The sequence below is a fragment of the Kogia breviceps genome, chromosome 2 (assembly GCF_026419965.1).
Source record: "Kogia breviceps isolate mKogBre1 chromosome 2, mKogBre1 haplotype 1, whole genome shotgun sequence".
In the NCBI taxonomy this organism is placed as follows: Eukaryota; Metazoa; Chordata; class Mammalia; order Artiodactyla; family Physeteridae; genus Kogia; species Kogia breviceps.
The window spans coordinates 158457588-158473220 of record NC_081311.1 but is presented as its reverse complement, the minus strand read 5'-3'; the positions used below and the strand labels follow the sequence as shown (position 1 = coordinate 158473220).

At 42.1% G+C, this 15633-nt stretch overlaps 1 long non-coding RNA gene and 1 pseudogene across 1 annotated transcript in view; one reads left to right on the top strand and one right to left on the bottom strand.

Annotated features, from left to right (window-relative positions):
- The window catches only part of LOC131751201 (uncharacterized), a 212486-nt gene that overhangs the window by 91263 nt on the left and 105590 nt on the right, over positions 1-15633 (top strand). The window lies entirely within an intron of this gene.
- Positions 12928-13791, bottom strand: LOC131751199 (endonuclease V pseudogene; annotated as a pseudogene).

Here is a 15633-nt window from a genome sequence, read left to right as displayed (position 1 = left end):
CAAATTCAGACCCATTCTGGGCAAACATTAGTAGTCCAGGGAAAGGCTAAGTCCAAGGTTAATGGAATGGTAAGGTGAGGGAACATATTCAGAAGTCTAGAGCAGAGAGGGTAGAAGGATCAAGGAAGACAGGATACTTCCAGGAAATCTGTGGGGAAACAAAGCAGGAAGGAAGAAGAGGAAGACTTAGCTTCAAGGCACTAAAACACTGGTAGAAGGAAGTGTTAGTCAGGTGACTCAGAAAAGAAAGGGCCCCTCCTCGGGTACCTGTGATCTTGAGAAATACAGAGAAACCCCTGGCAGAAGATCCTAGAGAGGTAGCTTTACCTTCCCACAGTGGTATTAGGGTAGGTGTGGAAGCCTGCTTCTCAGTTAAGTCACTGCCTATTATGACAGTTTCCAAACCCCACTACTTTGTGGGATTAAAGAGGACTATCAGTGTGCAAATTTACTGACTTTTTATTTTAATTTCAGGAGAGGGGCAGCAGCAGGCTAACTATTTGCCTGTTAGAAACATCGAGAATGAGGCCAAGGTCTGGGGCAGAAACTGACTGGCAGGTTGGGACAAGGGGAGCAAATCCATGACAGTGTGCTGGCCAACCTGGTCTTTTATTATGATGTCAAGGAAGGATGGAACCTGAGGGGTCATAGCTCTGTAACTCGCATTCGCATACTACTTGTATGTTTTGATTCACCTTCCAGAAATTTTTTTTTTTTTTTTTTTTTTTTTTTTTTTTTTTTTTTTTTTTTTTTTTTTTTTTGCGGTACGCGGGCCTCTCACTGTTGTGGCCTCTCCCGTTGCAGAGCACAGGCTCCGGACGCACAGGCTCAGTGGCCATGGCTCACGGGCCCAGCCGCTCCGTGGCATGTGGGATCTTCCCGGACTGGGGCACGAACCCGTGTCCCCCGGTGTCCCCTGCATTGGCAGGCGGACTCTCAACCACTGCGCCACCAGGGAAGCCCCAGAAATGGTTTAATATAAAACTTAGTACGTTTTGTAGACAGAGCCTTAGCAAACATCCTACTCTGCAGTGTCTTAGGGCTGACTTTGTACACATGGAAGTCAGCCAGATCTCATGGGTGGGTCATTAAACTAGAATTATTTTCTTGGCACACTAGTACCTTAATGTGTGATCTTGACCTAAGGCAAGCCATCCACCTGTCAAGAGGAATGACCCCACGGGTAAGGCCTTGCTTCCTCCACTTAAAAGACTATTCTTCAAGAAAGAGGCAATATAATCTCTTCTGGTTTCTACTTGTTTAAAGAGAATATTATGAGGATTCTAAAGATAATATCTGTGGAGGACTTTGAGCCGTTTCAATAACAATGTTGTATAACTGAAGGAGTTGTGGTAGACAAACATTGCGATATTGTAGATCAGCTTTGTATCTATATTCAGATTTCTTTTTAACTTGGTTTGTGTCCAGAGATCTGCACAGGTATAGATAGCAAGTGCATGTTTAACTCAATCCCATCCTTTAAAACAAGGGCATGGAGCAGATTTTCATCAAAGCTCAGGAACCTGAACTGTAGGCTTCCCCTCACAGTGAGAAGTAAAGCTAAGTGATTCCTGTGTGACAAATATTCTAATGAGAACTTCATATGTAATTTGAATTGTTATAATACATCTTTCAGTGAAATGATAGTCAACCAATATTATTTCAAGTGTTATTTCAATGTTACTTCAAGTGCTATAGGTTTTACATAATTATCAATATAAAGGGCTTGGAATTTTTATGAAACATTCTAAGACATGATTTTGGTTCTAACAGTTTATCCTTGACATTAGTATTTAACTCAGAGAATGAGATCAAAGTGCTAAAACGGGATGTTCATGAACTTTGAAGGAGAAAAGATCATTAGGATTTCGAGTGTATGTGTGTGTGTGTGTTTCCTTTAAATTTTAAACATGAGGTGGTTATATAAAGGGGATTTCTAAAAGAGGAAAGGATGAAAATGGGCTGAACATTTCAAACAAAGTTCAGTGTGAAATCAGTAGTATATTCAGTGGGGCTGACAGGGAACAAAGTTGTGGAGGAGAAAGAAGAACAAGAAAATCAGGAAGCAGTAAAAATAATGATTGGGGTCAGGCAGTAACAATAAAATCAAGAAACTTGAATCTGACGGAAAAAACCATGGGTAGCTATAAAAGGGGCATTTGAAATAGGAAATGATGTGAGAGAAGAAGATAATTTTAGTATAGTTAAATGAGGTAGCAGCTATGGGTGTGAAGAGAGAGGATTAATTTTAAATGTGTCTCAGAAGTAAGAGAAAAAATGTTTTGAGGGGTGGGGGAGGATTGATGAGAAAAACCTGGTTCAGTGTTGTATGGTTATTTCAAGCAAAAGTCTTCCTAGAATGTTATGGCCATTTTTGGACACTGGGCTCTCATAGGAGCATTGATGAACTGGAGGTCATTCAAGACACCAGTGTGGTGAAAAATGTGTCAATGGTGCCTCCACCTAGGGAGTTAAGGTGACATGGCAGCTCTCCTCGAACATCTGCCAATGGAAGAAAAATCACACTTGGCTCTAAATTGTTTAAAAGAAAGAAATAGACCCATGGAACGTTAGAGGGAAGCAGATCTTGCTGAATGTAATGTTCTGCCAATTAGATGTGCCCCTGTAACAGAATGGGCTATTATAAAGTAATGTTTCCCATCTTTGCAAGTATTTAAGCAGAGGATATTCAATAACCCTAGTAACTAATAATAGAATGGTTTCTTTTATCTTAAAATGTCCTTTCTGACTAGAGGAACATGTGGTTTGTGGACAGTGAATTCAGGTCCTAACAGCTGTGATGCTGCGCTCTGATCTTCTTCCCAGGGGACTACTTTCCCAGCACCCCACCACCACCCCCGCCAGGGGGAGAGGAAGACAGACATGCTTGTGATGACTGTCATTTTGTCACATTCCATTGGCTGTTGTGTTCAGTGTCAGCTACTGCTTTTTACTTCTCCTTACCTATTATTACTTCTGGGCCCCCAACAAAAGTTTCTGAAGGCCTTTTCTCCTCCTTATTAATTATAACATGATATTAGTCAGGGTCCAAGCAGAAACAGACAAGCAGTCAAACTGGGTAATTTGAGGAGAGTTTAATAAAGGAGCTGCTTACAAAAGTGTGGGCAGGGTTTACAGAAACTAGCAAGGTATGGTGCAGTCCCCCAGGACTTGTGTAATAGGAGCCTTTACCACCCCAGGCCTGAAGATCAAGGGATGGAGCTGTTTCAGACCCTGCAGAGTGTGGTTATATGCAGAGAACTGCCTGAAAGGAAAGTTTGCAGCCAATGCACAGCAAGAGAGCCAGGGGAAGAAATAGCCCAACCTCACTCTTCTGCTGGTGCTTTCCACTGCCAAACCTGACAATGAGCTGGGAAGGAAGGGAGTAGGCTGACATCTGTATGGGTTAGCTTCCTGGGGCACAAAGCAGGGTGGAGCTGAGGAGAGACAGAGTCTGGAGGGGCTAATGGAAGAAACCACAGAAAGTAAATTCTTTTCTAAGTTATGGCTGGTGCTTGAGCAGTATTTGTACTGTTAGGAATGCAGCAATGTGTCTTGGAAGAGCTCAGGGCCTCAACCCTCTGCTAACCACCATGAGCCCATGCCTGCCAAGGTTACAGCTCTCTTCAGGGATTTTCCTGATGGTTAGTGTTTAGTGCCCTCCACCTTCAAGGAAAGGGCACATAGTAATTTTATAGAAAGGAGGACATGCATGTAGACGTCCTTCATTTTAGTTAAGTATTAGTTTCCCTATCTTGGAGAAGAAGAGAAATGCCTAGACAGAAATGCAGGCTTTTTATGAAGTAATTGAAGCCAAAGCTTGAGACCTCTCGCTTGCTTGGATCTCTGTGAGCATTGGGGGTTGAGAATGTTCTAAGTGGAGAGAGAGTCAGATTGCATTTCTATGTAAACTTTTCTGGTAAATTGCCTAGAGAAGTCAGAAAAAAGGGATCTGGACTTCCAAGCCTCCTGTAATTTGTCAAGAATCCTTTTCTTATCCTATAAATATTCAATTTTGTACCTAACTTTCTATTTGTAATTTTATATTCTTTTTTTTAAAAAGGATCAACCAAATAATATCAGCTTTAGCCCTCACAAGACCGGGATCCACTTTACCTGTGTGGAATTTTAATTATACTCAAACTAGGTCAGATGTCAGTTTATAATGTAGGGATGTGTGTGGCTTCGGTATGGAGAGTCAAAGGGACTTTGTATGAAAGCACGTGGAAAGTATATGCACAAGAGAGAACGAGCATATGTGCAGGTGGTACCTGTGGATAAAAGAATGGCTCCCAGCTACTAGCACATGAGCATCGAGGAATCAAAGTTTACCCTTTGCCACCTTTTCACTGCTGCTCCATCTCTCTCTTTCACATTAGTGTTCCTTGAACACACATTTTACCTGAGACATCCATCTCTTAACCACATCTAGGGCTTTGAGTCTCTTTACAACTTTGTTCCCCTTCCCCTTGCACCACTTCCATCCCTAGAAGCTGCCATTCTCAACTAGAGAGGGCAAGTAAATTGCCCAAGGTTATAGATTGGTAAGGGTCACAGCAGTGTTTGCACTCAGGTGTCTCTATCTTGGAATCTGTATTCTTAACCACTGTGCTAGTGCTTCTCAGAACATGGGCCATTGACCAGCTGCATCAGGGTCATCTGGGGGTGCCTGTTAAAGTGCAGATTCCTGGGTCCCACTTCATATCTGCTTAAATGATGAAAGGCAGCCTGTTTTATGAAGATCTAGTGAAGGAATATTCTAAGCAGAGAGAACAGCAGCTGCTGAGATGGGAATAAGTAAGGACCAGAATGAAGGCCAGTGAGGCTGGAGCACAAGGAGACCAGAGAGATGGAGAGGGCCAGATCATGAGGATCCAGAGGCTTTGGATATTTCATTTAGTTAAACAGGAAGCTCCAGGTCAGTTGTAAGAAGAGATGAGTAATAATCCCTGCCTTATGTTTTAACAAATGGCAGCTGCCCACTAAAGAGCTGTAGAGTTGTGGAGTTGTTGCAGGAAAGCAGCTGCCCAGCCAGAGCATCTCTCTGCATCAAGAGAGGCCATGGATGAATTCTTGCCATTGGAATGGGAGCAGGAGCAATTTATGCATCACTCTTGGGCAAAAGTATCAAAGGAGTAGATGTGCCTGCTTTGTTCTCTCTTCCCCCTTCCACCAGCTAGATGGATGTTAACTTCATGTATTGAAGATAATTGTACTTTACCCTGTCCCCGCCTGGCACTGACAAGGAACTCTTATATGAGACTATTAGGTGAGCTAGAAATAAAATGCATGTTACTCAGATTTTGGGGTTTCCTTGTTCCAGTAGCTACTGTTACCTTAAACAATGCAAGTCACATGACTTACGCTTTGCCAGGATCACGTTGGCTGCTGTATGGAGAATAGCTTGGAAGTGCTAGGGGGTGGCAGCAAAAGTGGGAGCAGAGAGACCAGTTAAGTAGTCCTAATGGGACTGATGATGACTTAGATTTGGTTGGCAGCATCGGAGTGGTATAAAGTGGAGATACTAGGTATATTTCGGAAGAATTTTCTCTGAAACCAGCAAGGTATATGGATGGATTGGATGTTGGGTGTACCAGTAGAGCAAAACCAAGGATTGTGTGGTTTGCAGCTTGAACTCACTGAAGAAAACAGATTCCATTTTTTCAGATGGAGACCAGAACTCCCAAAAATGTCCTCTGCTGGGGCTTCCCTGGTGGCACAGTGGTTGCAAGTCCACCTGCCGATGCAGGGGACACGGGTTCGTGCCCCAGTCCGGGAAGATCCCACATGCTGCGGAGCGACTAGGCCCGTGAGCCATGGCCGCTGAGCCTGCGCGTCTGGAGCCTGTGCTCTGCAACGGGAGAGGCCACAACAGTGAGAGGCCCGCGTACCACAAAAAAAAAAAAAATCTCCTCTGCTTACAGTTCTCTTAGTCAACTCAGTTCGCTCTGAACGATCCAGCTGTGGCCCTTAGACCACATTATTTATCACTTGTGGTCTCATCCATACTCTAAAGACCCCACGTTGATGCTAAAAGAAAAACTTGGCCTACACTCTCTCAGCCTGAACAACTGACAACTTGATAAAAAGAAACTTGTAAACATGAAAAATGACAATTTTAACCTCACATGGGTTTGGTTTACTTTTCTCATTCTTATCATGCTGGAGGACAGATAGAGAAGGATTGTGTCTTTCATATCTTCAGTTGGGAAATAAGGTGATGGTGCTAATCATAGGGTTTCTGTTAGTTCTGGGCTGACCTTGAGTTGGAGCATGGTTACAACACACTTTATGACCATAACAGCTCTGACAGGATTTATGTTTATTGCTTCCTTTCGCCTCTCTGTCCACTGAATGTGGGTCTACTCAGTGTCACAGTGTCTCAGGGCAGGACTCTGTCTATCTGATTCTGCACTGGGCTTCACTTGCCATGGTGCCTCTGACAGAGCTGAGTAACTAGGACCTTTGAAAAATAATGCCCTGTGAAAGAGGGACAAGGTACAGGAAAGAGAAGTAATATGAATGAAAGAGAGAGATGAGTAGATGTGAAAAAAGGAGGAAAAAGATATGATAGTTGGTCATTTATTTATCAGTTAACCAAAGAGAGTATATATCAGGGTTTTACTTTAAGACCTTTGCTTCACTGTTGTACAAGTTCAATCGGGAAGCATTAGATAACGGCCCTTAATCTTAGGAGGTTTGCAGTCCAATCGTGGATACTCAATGCAGATGGAACAATGATTCTCTAACAGGATTAGACCACACTAGTAATGCTTTAGGACTTGGAGATGAAGCTGCTTTGTCAGCCCGGAGTGGTCAGCCTGTTATAGTTTTCCCCATGGGCCTCAGGAGGGGTGGCTATTTCATTTGGAACATGGTCATGGGAGGATCCCTGTGTCTACCTGAGGACAGTAAAAGAGAACCCCTAGAAAGGTCAGATACCTGGAGCTGGTCCCAAAAGACAGGCTTTGCATGTGAATACATATTATGTTTTAGGGGAAGTCCTGTAGTTTATTCCTTCACTTCCGACTGCCATTATTAGCACTTGAGTCCTCTGTGATCATCACTGCCATCCATAAGCATGTGCAAGTGGAACTAAGCCAAATCCCCAGCTGTGAGAAAGTTTGTCCCTTCAATCATAGGGAAGAAGAAGATTGAGGGTGAAGGGAGAAGGTAAAGAAAGGGGAAGCTCATTAAATAGCCCTTGAAAAGCTATTTCTGCTGATCCATCACTTCCTATTCTCCCATCCATGCCCTTGTCTCTTCCTTTCTCATATACTCTATAATTCTCTGTTTCTAGCCCAGTCACTGAGAATTGAATATGAGTGGTTCTGTAACCAACCAAGTGAGAGAAATGAGCAGTAGTATTGACTATATAAAGACTTTTGTTCATTCATTCATTCACTCATGGTGTCTAATCCAAAGATGAAGAAGACACAATCCTTGTCATCAAACTGCTCTACCTGTGAAAACCATAATAGTTAATGAGGTAGCAGAAGTGTGAGAACAAGGTACTCTGGATGCAACAAGGAGTGACCAATTAGTCCTGTGGGTGTGTCTTTTCGTCTGTGTGTCTGTGTGTTGTATGCAAGCACACTATGACAAAAGGCAAGTTTCACAAAGGACATGATATTAGAGGACTTTTGAAAGATGAGTCAGAATTCATCGTGCAGAGAAGGGGGAAAGGCAGAGGAGAGGAAGAACAAGAAATAGCCTGTGAAAAGGCATTATAGTCTATTAAGTCAAGGAATTCTGTCCCTAGGATATTCTTGGCTGAAGAAATCAGGATGTGTCATCATACCATAATATAATGATCTGCCAATAGCAGTAATGACCTATATTGTAACCGTGGAATCTCCCACTGGTGTCATTAGTAATGTGACCTGGAAATGTGAATATATCCTGTCATAAAGTTATTTGTAACATAAGGCAGGGTTTATACTTTGTTTTATCTGCTTTAGTTTTATTTTCAACCAATAATTTGTTAAATGTACCATTTACCAGGTATAATGTAGTTGATTTGCTACAAATGAAAAGCTGGAAAAATTGATGGTAAATAATCTACACAAAACTCAGATAAAACCATTTGAGTCTCCCACTAGATGGCATAGGAAGAACCTAGAATAGCATAATACCTAATTCTCATACTAGGCTCAATAAAAAGTTTTTATTTCTATAGTTGCATAATTCTGAGCATTTACTCCTAAAAACAAATACTCTATAAATAATATCTCTATAATTATATTTCTTTATTAACAATGATTTAAAGTAGGTAATAAATGTATGTGGTTTAAAATTCATAGCAAATAGGAGAATATGGTGAAAGTTTATTAAACTCTTTTTTTAAATAAATTAAAACCATTCTTTTTTCATCAAACTGCTTTTTTAAATTCATTCTTAGTTTTTGTAGGCTAGCATTTTTCCAAATGGGTTCCTGGGAAGCCCAAGTCAGAGTTTATCTGAGTGACATCACTCTCACAGATTCCTGACTTGGAAAAGAAAATAAAAGTTAATAATTCTGTATTATTGTGACCCTGGAAGACAAGGCACTATCATCCATGACCTGCAGACTTTTTAGAGCCATCAAGAGTGAAGCAATACATATTTACTGATTAGGAGTAAGGGATAAATATCATGTGACCTGTGTAAGTCAGTACACATTACTTTAGGGACACTAATTAAAGTATTGCCCAAAGTAAAAAGAATCCCTACCAACACTATTCTCTAACACTTGGCCATTAATAACAGTACCTGTCTAATCCCCGTACAAATACTCAAAACATGGAGTCCTAATAAATTTCCTCTTCACATGAACCTCACCCAAACCCTAGCCTAACTCTATGAATGTTGATGGAATGTGAATTTTGATAAGCTACCATAAGTGAATTGTGTGTAGCCAAAGCTGTATCTGGAAAATACAGATGGCTTCACAGGCGAGTTCTATCAAACATTTAGAGAAGAGCTAACACCTATCCTTCTCAAACTCTTCCAAAATATAGCAGAGGGAGGAACACTCCAAAACTCATTGTACAAGGCCACCATCACTGATACCAAAACCAGACAAAGATGTCACAAAGAATGAAAACTACAGGCCAATATCACTGATGAACATAGGTGCAGAAATCCTCAACAAAATACTAGCAAACAGAATCCAACAGCACATTAAAAGGATTCTACATTTATCCCAGGAATGCACGGATTCTTCAATATATGCAAACCAATCAATGTGATAAACCATATTCACAAATTGAAGGATAAAAACCATATGATCATCTCAATAAATGCAGAAAAAACTTTTGACAAAATTCAACACCTATTTATGATAAAAACCCTCCAGAAAGTAGGCACAGTGGGAACTTACCTCAACATAATAAAGGCCATATGTGACAAACCCACAGCCAACATCATTCTCAATGGTGAAAAACTGAAACCATTTCCACTAAGATTAGGAAGAAGACAAGGTTGCCCACTGTCACCACTAGTATTCAACATAGTTTTGGAAGTTTTAACCACAGCACTCAGAGAAGAAAAAGAAATAAAAGGAATCCGAATCAGAAAAGAAGAAATAAAACTGTCACTGTTTGCAGATGATGTGATACTATACATAGAGAATCCTAAAGATGCTACCAGAAAACTACTAGAGCTAATCAATGAATTTGGCAAAGTAGCAGGATACAGAATTAATGCACAAAAATCTCTTGCATTCCTATACACTAATGATGAAAAATCTGAAAGAGAAATTAAGGAAACACTCCCATTTACCATTGCAACAAAAATAATAAAATACCTAGGAATAAACCTACCTAAGGAGACAAAAGACCTGTACTCAGAAAACTATAAGACACTGATGACAGAAATTAAAGATGATACAAACAGATGGAGAGATATACCATGTTCCTGGATTGGAAGAATCAGCATTGTGAAAATGACTATACTACCCAAAGCCATCTACAGATTCAATGCAATCCCTATCAAACTACCAATGGCATTTTTCACAGAATTAGAACAAAAAAAATCTTAAAATTTCTATGGAAACACAAAAGATCCCGAATAACCAAAGCAATCTTGAGAAAGAAAAACAGAACTGGAGGAATCAGACTCCCTGACTTCAGACTATACTACAAAGCTACAGTAATCAAGAAAGTATGGTACTGGCACAAAAACAGAAATACAGATCAGTGGAACAGGATAGAAAGCCCAGAGATGCATATATGGTCACCTTATCTTTGATAAAGGAGGCAAGAATATACAATGGAGAAAAGACAGCCTCTTCAATAAGTGGTGCTGGGAAAAATGGACAGCTACATGTAAAAGAATGAAATTAGAACACTCCCTAACACCATACACAAAAATAAACTCAAAATGGATTAAAGACCGAAATGTAAGGCCAGACACTATAAAACTTTTAAAGGAAAACATAGGCAGAACACTCCTTGACATAAATCACAGCAAGATCCTTTTTGACCCACCTCCTAGAGAAAGGGAAATAAAAACAAAAATAAATAAATGGGACCTAATGAAGCTTAAAAGCTTTTGCACAGCAAAGGAAAACATAAACAAGATGAATAGACAACCCTCAGAATGGGAAAAAGTATTTTCAAATGAAGCAACTGACAAAGGATCAGTCTCCAAAATATACAAGCAGCTCATGCAGCTCAATATGAAAAAAACAAACAACCCAATCCAAAAATGGGCAGAAGACCTAAATAGACTTCTCTCCAAAGAAGACATACAAATGGCCAAGAGGCACACGAAAAGCTGCTCAACATCACTAATTAATAGAGAAATGGAAATCAAAACTACAATGAGGTATCACCTCACACCAGTCAGAATGGCCATCATCAAAAAATCTACAAACAATAAATGCTGGAGAGGGTGTGGAGAAAAGGGAACCCTCTTGCACTGTTGGTGGGAATGTAAATTGATACAGCCACTATGGAGAACAGTATGGAGGTTCCTTAAAAAACTACAAATAGAACTACCATACGACCCAGCAATCCCACTAGTGAGAAAACCATAATTCAGAAAGTCATGTACCACAATGTTCATTTCAGCACTATTTACAATAGCCAGGACATGGAAGCAAACTAAATGTCCATCAACAGATGAATGGATAAAGAAGATGTGGCACATATATACAATGGACTATTACTCAACCCTAAAAAGAAACGAAATTGAGTTATTTGTAGTTAGGTGGATGGACCTAGAGTCTGTCATACAGAGTGAAGTAAGTCATAAAGAGAAAAACAAGTACTGTATGCTAACACATATATATATATGGAATCTTAAAAAAAAAAGGTTCTGAAGAACGTAGGGGCAGGAGAGGAATAAAGACGCAGACGTAGAGAGTGGACTTGAGGACACAGGGAAGGGGAAGGGGAAGCTGGGAAGAAGTGAGAGAGTGGCATGGATATATATACACTACCAAATATAAAATAGGTAGCTAGTGGGAAGCAGCCATATAGCACAGGGAGATCAGTTTGGTGCTTTGTGACCACCTAGAGGGGTGGGATAGGGAGGGTGGAAGGGAGATGCAAGAGGGAGGGGATATGGGGGTATATGTATACATATAGCTGATTCACTTTGTTATACAGCAGAAACTAACACACCACTGTAAAGCAATTATACTCCAATAAAGATGTTTAAAAAAAAAAAGGATGCCTTTTCAGAATCTCCTGGAGTACTTGTTTTAATGCAGATGCCCGGGCCCAACAGGAGATCACTGAATCACAACTCTGGATTGCTTGACCAGGAGTCCAGAGCTGAAAACATGAGTGAACCCATTTCCAAGCACACTTGAAACCACCACGGACACTCCACGAATCACAGGGAGATTTGAAGAACTCAAGATGTGAGTTCCTAAACATGTCCAGAAACAACACAATTTGGGCCTTGACATTAATGTGGTCTCATTTTCTGTTGTTTATCTTAGATAAGGATCAATTTATAAGTGTCTTCTCTGAGAATGAACAGAGGGAATTAACTGACTGAAGGCACTGAGTATGGTTTCTACTTAAACAGTTTTTTTACGGGAAAGTATTTATCTGAGATGCTTCATTTCATCATTAAGGTTTTTTTGTTTTGTTTTGTTTTTTTATGGGAGGAGTGGCTCTGTATTAGTTATGTTCTGCTGCATAAAAATATTATTCCAGAACAAAGGTGAGATACTCAGAAACTGTGAGATAGGAACCTGGAAGCAGACTGGCTAGGTGGTTCTGTCCCAGGGTCTCTCCTGAGGTTGCAGTCAGATGACAGCCAGGGCTGGGGGCATCTAAAGGCTTGAGCAGGGCTGGAGGCTGTCCAAGATGACTCCCTCACATGGTGACTGGCAGGCGGGCTCAGTTCTCTGCCATGTGGACTTCACAGAGCAGTTTACAACACAGCAGCTGACTTCTCTCAAAGTGAACGATGAGGGGGGAGAGAGAAGGAGGGGGCACCATCAAGACAAAAGTCCCAATGTATTTTAGGCCTAGTATCAGAAGTGACACACCCTCACACACCCACACCTCCATTGGTCATACAGATGGACCAGGTTCCATGTGGCTGGCTACACCAGCCCCAGGAGGCCATCTTGGAAGCTGACTACCACAGGCTCCAAGAAAAAAATAAATTCAAGATGGCCTGATGCTTTTAATGTACCAAAAAGAGATTTATATTTCCATTGCAGGGTTTGGGAATAAGGAACGGATGCAGAGAAAATAAACCAAACCCAAAACATGAGGCAGTTATCAAGTGCAAGAAAAACAAGAGGTTGTACAAAAAAGGAGATGTAATCACATTACATTACTCAGCTATGAGTAGTATGTGCAAAGAAAGAATAACGCAGACATTGAATTCTGATTCAATGAAAATGAGAAGACAGGTGGAAGGAAAGTGTTGGAGAGGCTATGTGCGAGGGAACAAACTCTCAAGCCCCATGGCAGAAAGTCAATGGATAATTTCTAAATCTGCAGGCTCTTCTGAGACTCCCTGGGGGCACGGCTTTGGCCTCTGTGCCTTCTTGCTCCTTTCAGCCGCAAGGCAGGGGCCCCTTGGACTCCCAGGTTCCTGCGGATATAGTCTGGGGAGCGGATGTCAGCCTGGTGCAGGGGGTCCAGGATCCGAAACTTGCAGCAGCCATGGGTCAGGCGCACGACTGCCTCCAGGCTCATTTTGTGGCCCACAGAGACATAGAGGGGCTTGGTGCTGTGGTCGTGGCTCTTCAGTGCCATGCCCAGAATGGTCCCGGAACCTCCCATCAGAGGAAATGGCTCCAGCCTTCAGGAGCCATATCTTCTCCTTGTGCAGAGCATTGTTCTCCAGCCCGTCCACCTGCAGGAGTTTCTTGGCCACCCCGATGCTGGACAGGTATGTGAGGACACCAAGGTGGCAGGCCACCCCATAGCCTCGGTGGTGTAGCACCCCATTTCCATCCACAGAAAGGACCTGGGGCATGAGGTGGGGCTCCTTCTGCTGCAGCCACTGTACCACGTCCACCAGGAAGGTCACCTCTCGGAAGGCCAGGAAGCCTGACACATAGGGACCTGTCAGACTCATCATGCGACAGTCCTCATACATCACCTTGAGCTCAGGGTAGCTGAGCACCACCAGGGAGGCACAGGAGCTGACACCGTCGCCCTTCACAAAGGACACGTCCACGCCCCCGACCCTCTGCAGGCCCAAAAAGGCGGGGTCCCGTTGCCAAGCCTCTGTGTCCCTGTCCACGACAAGGGTCTTCAACAGGGCTTGCTCCCGTTTCCAGAGCGACAGTGTTTCCTCTGACGGCCTCCCAGCTGCCTTTTGGGCCATGGCACGGCCCTCCATCATTAAGTTTTAATACCAGCAAAAGGTGATGAGGCTCTTCCACTGCCTGGTCTTCCCTAACTCATTAAAGCATAGAACTATCATAAGTCAAAATGCAGAGAAACACCAACATGGAGTCTCCACATGTGCTGGTAAATGTTGTTGCTTCAAAGCAGAATTAAGTTTAGGGAACTTGTATAGAAAGGTCAGAAACTGAGATTTTTTCTTTTATGTTTGTTGGTATATGTGTGTGTGTGTGTGTGTGTGTGTGTGTGTGTGTGTGTGTAAAGGACATAGTTTCTGCAATAAGTCCAACATTATGCTGGAAATGTAAATGTTTTATTTCCTAATTATCATAATAGCTCTGCTGGGTAGTAATTATTGTGTTACTCCATTATACAGTGTAGGAACCTGAAGCTTGAGTAACTTGCCCAAGGTCATATAGCAAGGAAAGTCACAAGGCAAAGAAAGATCTTGAACCTCCAAATTTCATGATGTTTCCATTATACCATGCTTATAAAGAAACATGGAAAGAAATTAATACATAAAAGAAAGATATTAAATGTTAAAACTCCCATGACAATTTTTTCCTTTGCAATCTCAGAATTATCCAGTAGGCTGTACCCCTGAATCAGTTTTCTATTGAAACCCCAAGCCATTAAACAGTGATTTTCTTAAGTGCTTCAGTTTTTTTGTTTTTTTTTAAATTTTTATTTAGTTTTGGCTGTTTTGGGTCTTTGTTGCTGCGTGCAGGCTTTCTCTAGTTGCAGCTAGCCGGGGCTACTCATCTTTGTGGTGTGCAGGCTTCTTATTGCAGTGGCTTCTCTTGTTGTAGAGCAGGGACTTTAGGCACATGGGCTTCAGTAGTTGCAGCACACTGGCTCAGGAGTTGTGGCTCACGGGCTCTAGAGCGCAGGCTCAGTAGTTGTGGCGCGTGGGCTTAGTTGCTCTGAGGCATGTGGGGTCTTCCCAGACCAGGGCTCAAACCCGTGTCCCCTGCGTTAGCAGCCGGATTCTTAACCACTGCATCACCAAGGAAGTCCCCAGTTGTTTTTTTGTTTTTTGGGTTTTTTTTTTGCGGTACGCGGGCCTCTCACCATTGTGGCCTCTCCCACCGCGGAGCACAGGCTCCGGACGCGCAGGCCCAGCGGCCATGGCCCATGGACCCAGCCGCTCTGTGGCATGTGGGATCCTCCTGGACCAGGGCACGAAACCAAGTCTCCTGCATCGGCAGGCGGACTCTAAACCACTTGCACCACCAGGGAAGCCCTCCCAGTTGGTTTTTTATATATAAATTATTTTAAATGAAGTCTGTAACAATAATTTACAAATTTTTATATGTACACCTGAAAGTCAAAAGAAAATATTGTTTTTCATGCATTGGTTTTAGGTCCTTAACTGATATTTTAGATTAAAATAGTACCCTATTAAAATTGTTTGTGAAAATTATTGATGCTTCCACAGCTAGGGACAAAGGTTTATTTTATTCCACCCCTGTGAAAGCCAAGCCCTTTCATCACAGGCTCCCATACAGGCTTAGCTTGATTTACAGAACCGTGATTAGTTTATCAGTATGGCTCCAAATGTAGCCAAGGCACAGTTATTTTAGAATCACCTAAGACTGTTGTTCTCAAAACATGGTCCCCAACCAGCAGCATCAGCATCACCTGGGATCTTGTTAGGCAAACTCTCAGGCCCCACTCCAGACCTATGAATCAGAAACTCTAGATTCTGAGGTCCAGAAATCTGTGTTTTAACAAGCCCTCAGAGTGATTCTGATACACACTGATGTCTGAGGACCACCAACCTAGGATAGTTATTGAAAGCAGAGACTTCTGCTCCTCACCCAAA